The sequence below is a fragment of the Cryptotermes secundus genome, unplaced genomic scaffold, assembly GCF_002891405.2.
Source record: "Cryptotermes secundus unplaced genomic scaffold, Csec_1.0 scaffold49, whole genome shotgun sequence".
NCBI lineage: Eukaryota > Metazoa > Arthropoda > Insecta > Blattodea > Kalotermitidae > Cryptotermes > Cryptotermes secundus.
Window position 1 is genome coordinate 4,292,351 of NW_019744106.1, and position 11,753 is coordinate 4,304,103.

At 41.8% G+C, this 11,753-nt stretch overlaps 1 protein-coding gene across 1 annotated transcript in view; it reads right to left on the bottom strand.

Annotated features, from left to right (window-relative positions):
• Nucleotides 1–10,351, bottom strand: part of LOC111874363 (potassium voltage-gated channel subfamily KQT member 4) — a 1,139,978-nt gene extending 1,129,627 nt beyond the window's left edge. Inside the window, exon 1 of the mRNA XM_033755418.1 lies at nt 9,691–10,351. The gene's annotated coding sequence lies outside the window, so the exon portion shown is untranslated. The remainder of the gene's footprint in view (nt 1–9,690) is intronic.
• Nucleotides 10,352–11,753: the final 1,402 nt, after the last annotated feature.

An 11,753-nucleotide genomic window follows, 5' to 3' on the forward strand; every position in this document is an offset into this window, starting at 1 on the left:
TTCTATGATAAGATTGGAACTCTCGCAGTTTTACTCCAGCTTCCGTGCTCTTGAGAAGTATTCTAGGTATGAAGGCGTGTTGGCATTATCCCTGAAACTGTTCTAATTCTCTCATCTCATATTGATCCGTCAGTTGTCACTTCCGCCCAGTTGAAGTTCAACTTTACACTAAGAGTCAGAAACTGCACGTCTTTTTTCAGGAAATATGAATCTTATGAAGGAATGTTTCAAAAAAGTTGCAGTCTTTAATCTGATATGGAGACTTGTTGGCCATAATTTGCATGCAGTGTGGGTTCTCTAGCTGGACAGTCAGGTCATGCCAAGCACAGGCTCTTAGTGAATGGGTTCTCAACAAGGAGGAGAGGGTTCATTTCGATGGTTCACATGAGATTTGCTGTGGACAAAATGGCACTAGGGTACTTTTTCTCCAAACACTTCGGTCTTCGCCTCCATTCATGATTATATGATTACTCCATACTCATACTATGCTACAAGCGGGATCGAATATCGATGAGGTGGATTTTTTCAATTTACCTAATACTTCCAGCCGCACTATGGCCATGGGGCCGACTCAGCCTCTAACAGAAATGAATACTAGTAATATTCCTGGGGGTAAAGGGAGGCCGGCGCGTAAGGCTGATGACCTCGCCGCCAACTGCGAGCCGATTGTCTTTAAAAGGTGGGAGCCTCGACCTCTCACAACCCTATGGGCCTAAAGGACCTCTTATGGGGACATCTTTATCTTTTTTACTCCATATTCATCCACCACCAAAGGCGGGGATAATGGGCCCATCTGAGGGACATCATGCTTCCACTCACTCCTACAAGTAAAAATTTTTTGTTGGATTTGAAGCGTGCTGTCTGATTCCTGCTGGTTTTTCTCTTGACTTATTATTCTACCCTGAAGAATGAGGCAGTACATTCCTCCGATATGTAAATAGACTTTCATCGAAATACATGAAATTATTTCTCGGAGGTCAGTACTCTTCAGGAAATGTTACGTCTGACCAACAGCACATAAATTTAAAGTGCCCTTGCAATTCTTAATGTAGACAAAACAGACAAAAGTTATCTAAACGAATAAACGTACAGATGGACGTTGCGTCTCAAATGTGTTGCAACACACGCGTACCGTTAAATTTAACACATAGGAGTACTGCTAAATACAAACGTACCATTACTATTGTAGGGCAACAGGCAGTAGGAATTGGCGTGTCCTAATATTTAAGAACCTTATATATCAGATTACCGAATGAATCGATATATCGACACGCTCTTTGTACGAGCGTGTTCGGAAACTGCCAGGGGGTAGGTGGTTGGGAGGCCTTTGAATTCGGAAGGCAGCTAAATAAGCATAACTCCTTCATAACAAAGAAACAAGGAGTTCTGAGTCAGTGCCGACAGAAGTCAAAAACTCTACCACAGGCGAGGAGAAATTTTGCCTCCCTCTCATAGCTTAAAAAGTGTAGAACTTCCTCAGAACTTCATCACAATTAACAAGAAAAATTTCCTGGTTCTGTGACGAAAACAGTCCTTGCCCTCATATTTTTATGCAGTTTAAAATATTGTGGCGTACAGACCTGTTGCTAAGCGGTGATTCTGTAAACAACGACCAGTTCTGGGCAATGACTTGGTAAACACATTCCCGCGGTAACGAATACGCACGCAACAATAGAGTTACTGTTGGAAAAGGTGTTTTCTTACTTGGTCCGTGCCGAGATATTATAATCAAGGGGCAACGTCTGTTGTTAGGCAGTTTAGTATGGGAGGCTGTGAAGAAAAGAGTCAGTTGCAAGAGTGACGCTGTGAAAAGATTTTCTACGTGATATTTGGAGTGCGTAATTCAGTTAGACTATTATAGTTCCTGTATTAAAATCCGTGGCCTGGAATCGGGCAGTGGAGGCTGTAATGGACTGAGGACACTAGTCTGTGTGTGTCAGTGATCAGTAGAGTTTAGTCATGATTAGTGAGTTTAGAACAGGTTAATAAAACGAGTCACCAAACCAAACCGCGTCTATAGTTACTCAAAATCGTGACAGTATTGTTGTCAATTAATGGCCACGATATGAAAGAAAAAACTATTATTAATACTCTGACATGACGCATTAAAGCCGGGGTACTTCGAATCCAGTACCACCCGAATACGAGCGTAGAGCTTTGCCGCTGAAACAGTCCCTTCAGTGAACTTTGTTATGAAGTAGACCTGTGCCTCACCACACAGGAAAAAATAGTTTCACAGCTATCGAAAACGTTCTAATTTCAGCTTAAGTGCAGAGTTCTTTGCCGGTATATGTATACTCTGGTTTCGGGGCTATAGTTTCCTAAGCCCCCGAGTGACTTTATGTAGATTCTCTTTTATAAAGGAAGTTTTTACAATTTTTATTCGGAAATTTGTTTCTACGTAAGTGGTTGCTGGAAACAACAGTCATGGCGTCTTAAGTCACTGGAAACAGCTTCGTTAAAGAGCGCTCAGAAATTAAGCACACTGTGGCGTCTACATATATCTACTTCCATCTTCAGCCTAAGTCTTTCGTTCTGCGCCCCTTTTCTGTCTATCCCGAAACTGACTTATCAAGTCTTTGTAGCTGACGTGAGTTGTAAAAAAACAAACATTCCCTGACTCGTTCCTGCAATCAGTTGACAACCGTCGTCTGCGTTCGAAGGGCCCGGAATTCGAGCGAATGTTTCTCGCGATGCTGTTCATGGGTTTGGCATAAAATGACGTGTGATTGTTCGTATACGTGTATGGATGATTATAAAGAAATGGCCAGCAGATAGCCGCCTCCTTCTACATCCTCTCCAATAATATATTCGCAAATTATCTAGGAGATTCTGATCATATATACACAAATTGTAAATCATAAACAAACGTAAAAATAAACAGAGAAATTAATTGTCAAATTACGCTCTAGTAATAAATGCTATGCGAAAGCACGTGGCTTCTTGATTTATTTACCTTCGACTTAAGCATACTGACAAACAAAGACCTAGTCTGAGCATTGTTTAGTAAAATAATTTAAATAAGTTTCAATATTCGCCGACTGTCATCTGTCGTCTATTACTTACTTACGGAGCTGAGCCCTTCTTGAGGTTAAGACAAATCTGCAGCTTACTCAAGAATTTCTCAGCATTTTATGGTACCCGAAGTTTCATTGCGGTGTTCACAAGAGCCCTCCACTGGTCCCTATCCTGAGCCAGATAAATCCAATCCATAACATCCCATCCTATCTCTCTAAGATCCATTTTAATACTGTCCCTGTGGTCTGTTAGGGAAGTTAAAATAAGCTTCTTCGTCCATATTTGGATACAGGATTATATTTCCGAATAAAAAATATATATATTTCTGAAAGAAACATGAATACCATAAGAAGCTGAGTTACTTTAGAGTCAAGTCAAGTTAAGAAGGATGATATGGGCGGAACATGCAGCATGTGTGAGATCAGAAATACCTGCAATTATTTTGTCAATAATCCTGCGGGGACGAAACCCCTTGGAAGACCAGGCTTGGGTGGTAAGATAATATTAAAATATATCTTTAAAAATAGTGAAGTTCGATACTGCGGACTAATTCAGTATGGCCTAGGATATGTTGACCGCTTCTGTGGTGTAGTGGTCAGAGTTCCTGGCTACAGATCCAGAGGTCCCGGCTTCGATTCCCGACGCTACCAGATTTCCTGAAAAATAGTGGGTCTGGAACGGGGTCACTCAGCCTCGTGGGGATAATTGAGGAGCTATTTCAAGAAAATAGCGGCTCCGGTCTAGAAAACAGATAATCGACAGTGGGGATCCGTTGGGCTGACGACGTGACACCCTCTATCCGCAAAGTTTGCACTAACTTCGCAGACAAGCGGCCGTAGCTTGGTCGGTATAATTCGCTTGGGGACTACAGGCCACGGAGTTATGATATGTTACGCTCTTGTGAAGAAGTAAATTGCTTTTGGGTTCCATGGCAGGCGCAACCTTTCACGACAAGCAGTTTAGTTATGTGAATGCGATCTAATTTACGTTATGTTTGCGCTGTGTCTAGCGAAGTTAAATGCGACGCGAATTCTGTGACACGTCTCTCGGTTAATGATGTCTTCTTGTGGTTGCTGAAGAGGTTCAAGCGTGTATACGTGTAACAAATTGAAGAAACAATTCTCTGAAGTGGCGCCTGTGCAGAATTAATGACATGAAGTATATCAGGCAGCAGATTCTTAGCCTCGCTTCTTTCTGGGTGCTTTAAAAACTGTAATTGAAATTATCTTGTTTACCCAAATTCACAAATTTATTTTTCTTTAGGTCGCTTAATATCAATGTTTCCAGCTTTGATTTCTGACTGCGTATTTCCGCACAAAGTGGAACTGAAATTCTAACCTCACTTTTCCTTGAAATATACTCAGCCGTACACTCTTTGTTCCCTTTACTCTTACTGATTAAAACCGTGATCAAAGGCACCAGAAAAAATGCAAAATTGTCAACTGTCATAGGACCCAGTGTCCAAAAAAAGAACTAGCATACACGTTCTCATGAAGTAACCCATTCTGTATAACTCGCTTAATGGAGGGTGGAGTCCAACTGGGTCCACTCGGCACGGCGGCCACTGAGTGGCCTATTGTACCTGCTCCGGGTGATTATGATGGAGAATTTGGTGGAATGAAAATTGGCAGGGGAAACCGAAGTACTCGAAGAAAACCCGCCCCAGCGCCACTTTCCCACCACAAATCCCAGTTGATCAGACCCGGGATCGAACCCAGGGTGCCGCGGTGGGAAGCCAGCGACTAACCACTTGAGCTATGGCGCGGCCAGAACCAATTCTGTATAAAGTAAAATGTTAAATTTAAAACAGCAGTTGCCATTTCCTTCCAGCGCATTGCGCGGAACATATAAAGAAAAGTGCTTCAACTCGAGGCTCCACAAGAAAAAACGGTGATAACGAATGTCAAATATAAACCACATTACAGCACATGAATTTCTGAGCTCACCATACTTATGAAAATGAAATAAACCAAATGACTCACAGACATATGCTGCAAGACATGCCGGCAAACAGGCTTATTTTACTGCAATAAGTTACCAGCAAACTGGCATACAAATAATTTTATCCTTCTGTAAGATAGTATGAACCGGGGTAGCTCAGTCGGTACAGCGACTGACTATGGGCTTGACGACCGAGGGATCTGAGTTCGAGTCCCAGTAGGGCCAAGAATTTTCTCTTCTCCAAGTCGTCCAGACCGGCTCTGGGGTCCACCCGGCCTCCTATCCATTGGGTACCGAGGGTTTTTCCTCGTGGGTAAAGAGGCAGAGGCACGAAGCTAACCATTCACCTCCAGCTAATGTCGAGGTGAAGAAAATTTGGATCTCTACATCCACTCGCCCATACGCCTTCATGGCGTGGTGCCGGCAAACTGTCATACAAACTGTCCTACAGGGCAACTCATAACCTCTATATCAGTAACTTAGGAACTGGCTTATATGGTCACCATACAAGAAAAAAAAACAATTCCTGCAGCTACGGATTAGGTATCTTCTAGAAGAATCGAGAGGTGGAGAGCAGTTTTCTTAGGAAACGTCCATTTATTGGTGTGGAAGAGAAAAACTTTCCTCCGATTCATTTCACGATGATCGGACTAAGTTACCAAATGTGGCCTGGTCATAGCTCAAGCGGTTAGTCGTTGGCTTCCCACCGCGGCGGTCCGGGTTCGATCCCGGGTCTGGTCAAGTGGATTGTGGTGGACAAAGTGGCGCTGGGGCGGGTTTTCTCCGAGTACTTCGGTTTCCCCTGCCAATCGTCATTCCACCAAATTCTCCATCATCATAATCACCCGGGGTAGGCTACAACAGGCCAAACAGTGGCCGCCGTGCCAAGTGGACCCAGTTGAACTCCACCCTCCACTGAGTGAATTTAAAAAAAGTTACCCAATCCACCATATCATCCTCTGTGAATTTGTTTAAAGAGTTTAGAAGACTTTTTCTCATCTGAAATTTCCTAAATTTTCACTTTAGTAAAATCATATCCTTGAGCTCCTGTATGAAATCAAGAGGTTGTTCCAAGTGAACGCTTGATAGGAACGTACTACAACGGCAGTACAAGTTTATGCGACCTTCAATTTCATTTGTCGATCAACACCATGGGATATATTTGGGTTACCTCCATCGCATATGCCTCCCAATAATTTAAAGCATGTTCCGCCTCTTTGGTCTAGTGGTCAGAGTCCCTGGCTACAAATCCAGAGGTCCCTGGTTCTATTCCCGGCGCTACCACATTTTCTGAGAAGTACTGGGTCTGGAACGGGGTCCGCTCAACCTCGTCAGGATAATTGAGGAGCTATTTCAAGGAAATAGCGGATCTTGTCTAGAAAACCAGATTAACGGCCGTGGGGATCCGTTACGCTGACCACGTGACACCCTCTATCTACTAAAGTTGTCACCAACTTCGCCGACAAGCGGCCGTCGTTCGGTCGGTATAGTTCGCTTGCAGACTACAGGCCACGGAGTTTGTTCTTGTTTTGTTTTGTTTTGTTCAACAACAAAATAATGATTGATTGTAGTAGGTCATTAGTCACACTGACTTTGGGTATTAAAAAGTAAGCAGGAATACCCTACACGGATGGAAAATGCACTAGAATATATCTTTTTTCACATTTTTAGTCTACAGAGTGTGTATTTACATATATTTCAACCTGTTCGTCAAGACATTTAAGAAATTCACAGTGGTCTGCTACGTCATTATGTCTTTGGCATAAAATTGTGTAGAATCAGTTAGAGATTGCCTTAAGATATTTTGTTAATTGTTGAAGCCGTGCTCAGTTGTCGTTTTGGATTAACAACGATGTTATTATCTAAAGGTGCGTGAGCCATACCGTTACTTATTGCAATGAACTCCTAAACTTCACCCTTTCGTCTAACGCATTTTATTCTTAATTTCGTTCATGCATTTCATAGAAAAGAATAGTTGTCTTTTAATGATTTATAACAAATTTGATTCCTTTATTAACATATACAATAAGCGGCCTCCGTAGTCTAGGGGTAACGTCCCCACCTCATGACTCAAGGTACGCGGGTTCAAACCCGGCGGAAAAATTCAGGGAACAAGTCCTCCGGGAGGGACTTCAAGCCGTGGGTCCCGTGTCGTAGATTTACGGCACGTAAAAATCCTCATGTCTCTATGAGACCTCTGAGCAAAATTAGGCAACAATTCCCCCCCCCCCAAGTAGTTTCCAATGCCTCTGGTAAATGGGGGAAATATCAGGTACCGACGGCCGACCTCGTTGGCTGAACGGGGCTGATAGCACGCACCAGTACCAGTAGGNCCCTTTCTTCCTTGAGGGCCGTGATTGTAGGCCCATATATAATTCTTCAGTACAATCCTATCTTACAGCAACAATGCGAAACCAACAATCTAACGTAAACGTGCGCTTCACGCTGCGTATTACAACGGCAGTATGCACTACTTAAATACAGATCTTCTTGACTAACAAGAGACACATTTGAGTGAACTATGTCTATGGCACTGCAGCCGTCTGTGGACCTTGCCCGCTTTCTCAGTTTTCTTGCTCTATACACAGTCGGTAGGACCCCTTGAACAAGAGATCAGCCAGTCGCAAGGTCGCTACCTACGCACAGGACAACACAAACACAGAATAAGCGGACACGCACATTGATGCCTTGAGTGGGATTCGAACTCACGACCCCAGCTTTCGAGCGAGCGAAGACATGTCATATCTTAGACAGCGCGGCCACTATGATCGGTACATCCGTATTTGCTTCCTGTTGATTTTAAGCGTGTTCAGAAAACATAGGATTAACTGCAGCGTAGGCACCTTACAACACCGTCACCCCCTCGACAGTATTACGATTCCTCACAGGTCCCGGAGGGGAATTTTTCTTCTTGAAAAACTCAAAATTGGCAAAAATGTGGTTGACAAGACCAAAATCTTATGAAAATTGTGGGTTTGGAAGAACAGCAGCCGCCGTTAACATTAATCAAAACCCAAATTCCTTGTTCTTGCACTCAACACAAAACGTGCATGATAACGCCGGACTGGAGTAGAGAAGAAAGCACAAAACGCTGCGCCTCAATGACACTGCTGGAAACGCGGAAAGTAGTTTCTCGTGAGACTAGATCCTCATCCTCGGTGAATGCTAACGTTTCGGAGCTGAAGCCCCAACTTACAAAAACTGTAAACTGCGAACACGCATGTCCATATACCGTGTTTGTCACAACTGGATACAAATTGAATACAAGTCCTCAGTTGAAGAAACAGAGTTGAATGGGGAAGGGGACCTTCTCTACTATGAAATAAATAGCATTATATGTTACTTTAGAAATTACTTCAAACATGGCTGGGAAATTGCTTTCCTCACCCCGATTATATATATATATTCTACGTCTCATAACATTTCAGCCCTTGCACGAAGACAATGTATAACTGCTTTACTGATATGGCTGGCATCCCTACTTCTTCAAAACACTACATTCTTACAAGTGCATGGACAATAATGACAAATCGTTTCCGAATATTTCATTAAATAGTGAGATAGAGCTGGAAGTTTCACTGAAATAACGATTGTATTGCTTAAACTTATACGAATAAAATAAACATTTATTACAGCCCAACAAACCCTTCGACGTTAGACTTCAGTCCAAATAATGCCATCGTAATTGATATTTATATTTTTAAGTAGGAATTAATGTTTTTTGGAATTACATAACCTGCAACATATATGATTCCTGCACTAATATTCTGGTTTTTCGCTTGATTTCAACAGGCCTTCTCCAGTAACAGCTAAAACTTTAAAGACGGCATGACTCCAAAAATTGTTTGTTGAAAATATACCGGTCGAATTAGAAAATATTAAAAAGTAAAGCTATCCCTGTAACAGGCCATGAAGGCCCATAGGGTTGTGAGACGTTGAGGGTCCAACATTATCTAGACAATCGGCTCTACAGATGGCGGTAAGGTTGTCAGCCTTACGCGCCTGTCGCGCTTTACCCCCCAGGAAAATTATTTAATTAATTTCTGGTACTCATTTTTGTTAGAGGCTGAGTCAACCCCAGGGCCATAGTGCAGCTGAAAAGATTAGGTCAATTGGAAAAAATCCAGTGACCTCATCGGGACTTGAACCCGCGACCTTCCGGCTTGTAGCATAGCCCCTCAACCAGCTGAGATAGCGTAGTGGGACCCTCAACGTTTCACAACCCCATTGACCTTCACGGCCTGGTACAGGGATAGCTTTACTTTTTAATTAGAAAATACTGGAAATAAGGAATCAAAATGTCTTTAGACGCGTATAATTTGGAGAGAAACATTTTCAGGGATATACATAGTGTAGTCTGTTTAAAGTTTGCCAAAGTTTCCGGGGAATATCTCGCCTCCATCTTCATGGTTGAAGAATGAACCGACCATGATACCAGCGTGAAGTTTGAGGCGACATATTCCTCCGAAACTTCGATTGAATTTCAAATGATTACACAGCGTTATATCACAGAAGATAGTACCCTCCATAACCACCTCTGTGAGAACCTCAAACCCTACACGTAAGCTTTGTATCCATATTTGCAGAGAATCACTCCTCGGTTCCTACCTAAAATGGCTGAGGTTAACTAAACATTAGACAAGTCGCTTCAAGCGTTGAAAATCGCCCAATGCCTGTATTAAGTTTCTTGATTATGTCTATCAGCAGATGTGATGACTGTTATTTACTCACCATTGATGAAATTCGAAGTCTCCGAGCATCATCTTGGAGGAGGTTCAGGTGACTACATGCGATTGAACTTGAAATTGATCACTTGAGTCCCACATCCGTGAAGATTCAAACCATCCATCTAGGTTTGTTTTGATAACCGATTCACTTAATGTATATAAAATAACACAAACATGATCGATACACTATATGGAAGGAGACACAAACTTTTCATATTTCACGTTTCTGGACCTTTGCTTCCCAACAACTCAATCAGTCTTCTGCGAAATTCATGCCATCGAAACTAAATGTCTCTATTCTGTCTACAATTTGACCCTACGTTATACCCCCTATAGGCCGGCGCGTATTTTAGAAATTGTCTCCCCTAACCTAAATACGTAGATAATAACTTTCCCAAAGAACCTTTTTCTGATCTTCATCAAACTCTCCCTCCTTAAAAAACAAATCAACACTTTGTTCATACAAGTAACTTCATCATAAAATATTCACATTCGTAAAAATTATTGGCAAATAAACACTATCCCATAATTCTTATTGTACGTCACAGATGATATCTGATGAAAGTTTTGTCTCCACCGCCTGTGAATAAGATGCAGTGGTAAAGATCACAACACGGAAACAAAAACTGAGCAGCGCGCACAAAGCGACTATTGGCCAGCCTGTCCCGCCGATGGCGTGGCACGTACTGACAGGAAGCTTGCACACACTCTCCCCAATACTGACTGCACCACCCCCACTCTTCTCCCCCAGACAGCTAACTAACAATCTGCGTAAACATTTCTTCCCATTATTCCTGATAATTTAAACAGTTTAAATTAAAGGAAACATCATGTACACAGGAATAGCAGCAGGCTGAACACAGCAGCTAGCTATTCGACCTGGAGCAGTGCAATGTATCCCTTTCCCACAGAGTTGTTAAATGGGGCTATCGTTACACAGATGCTCTTAGATGATCTGTATTTTCTTCTGCCCATTACGAAAACGAAAGAGAAATTTTCTATATTTTTAGTGGTACGCGAATTACGCTGTTTAGGTTTCTGTTACAGTAGGGAGGGGAGTAGCCCAGAATTTACTTCTACCCTGCGCTGTCAGGTTCTGTGTATCTCTACTTCCGTATTCATATTTATGACATAATTATCTATAATTTTGTGACGCAACTTACATGCTGATTTTCATTTGTCAGTGTCTCGCCTGATTTTACTCAAAGAAGGACGTGTAACATATTCGTGATTCTTCTTATTTTCCAATAACTTATAAATGTGTCATCGTTTTGTGCGAGTGCGTTCTAATTACTACATGTCAGTATGCTGTACAAATGTGTCAGTTATTCAAATAATTTCGTCATGATATGGATAATTAGGTTTCAAATGGCAACTTTTGCTACAAAAGAATACTAATAAGATATGGACATCCCGAATACGCTGTATTATGTGTCTAACACTTCTCAAAGACTCGCTAAATAGAACTCATTAAATACCGTTCGCTATTAAGATTATATATCCAAAGACGAAAGACATTTAAATTGTTGCTTTTTCCTCTAAACGAATGTAAAGCACATTACTGCGAAGTCAAAATATATGGTAAAATACCCAAATTTAAGCCATAAGCCGTAAGCCCTATTCTAGGCACTGATGATCTGCTAGTAGCAAATCTGCCGTAACGTCCAGATGATAAAATTGGAAGTTATACAAATTGTATTGACGAAAGTCAGCATCGGAAATCAATAAGATGCTGATCAATTATTTGAACCATCGTGCTAATCGTCAGGGCCTCGCTTGATATCTGAAGCACCTCTGAGTGATCTGACTTCATTATAAAATTAATCTGAACGTTTGGAATCTCCTACGATATATTTGCTCCAGATGTGTAAAAAAGGAATCTTTTTGCATTTTAGGCTGACAATTTAGTATACTGTAGTAATGGAGAATACCATGGAATTCACTGGCCAAGAGTTCGATTGAAATGAATGGATCCTATTTATCGATTCCTCAAAGCTGTGTTTCATGTCTGTGTTGCTGCATAACGGAAACGAACTCCATTCTATTCATATAGCACATTTTTATTTT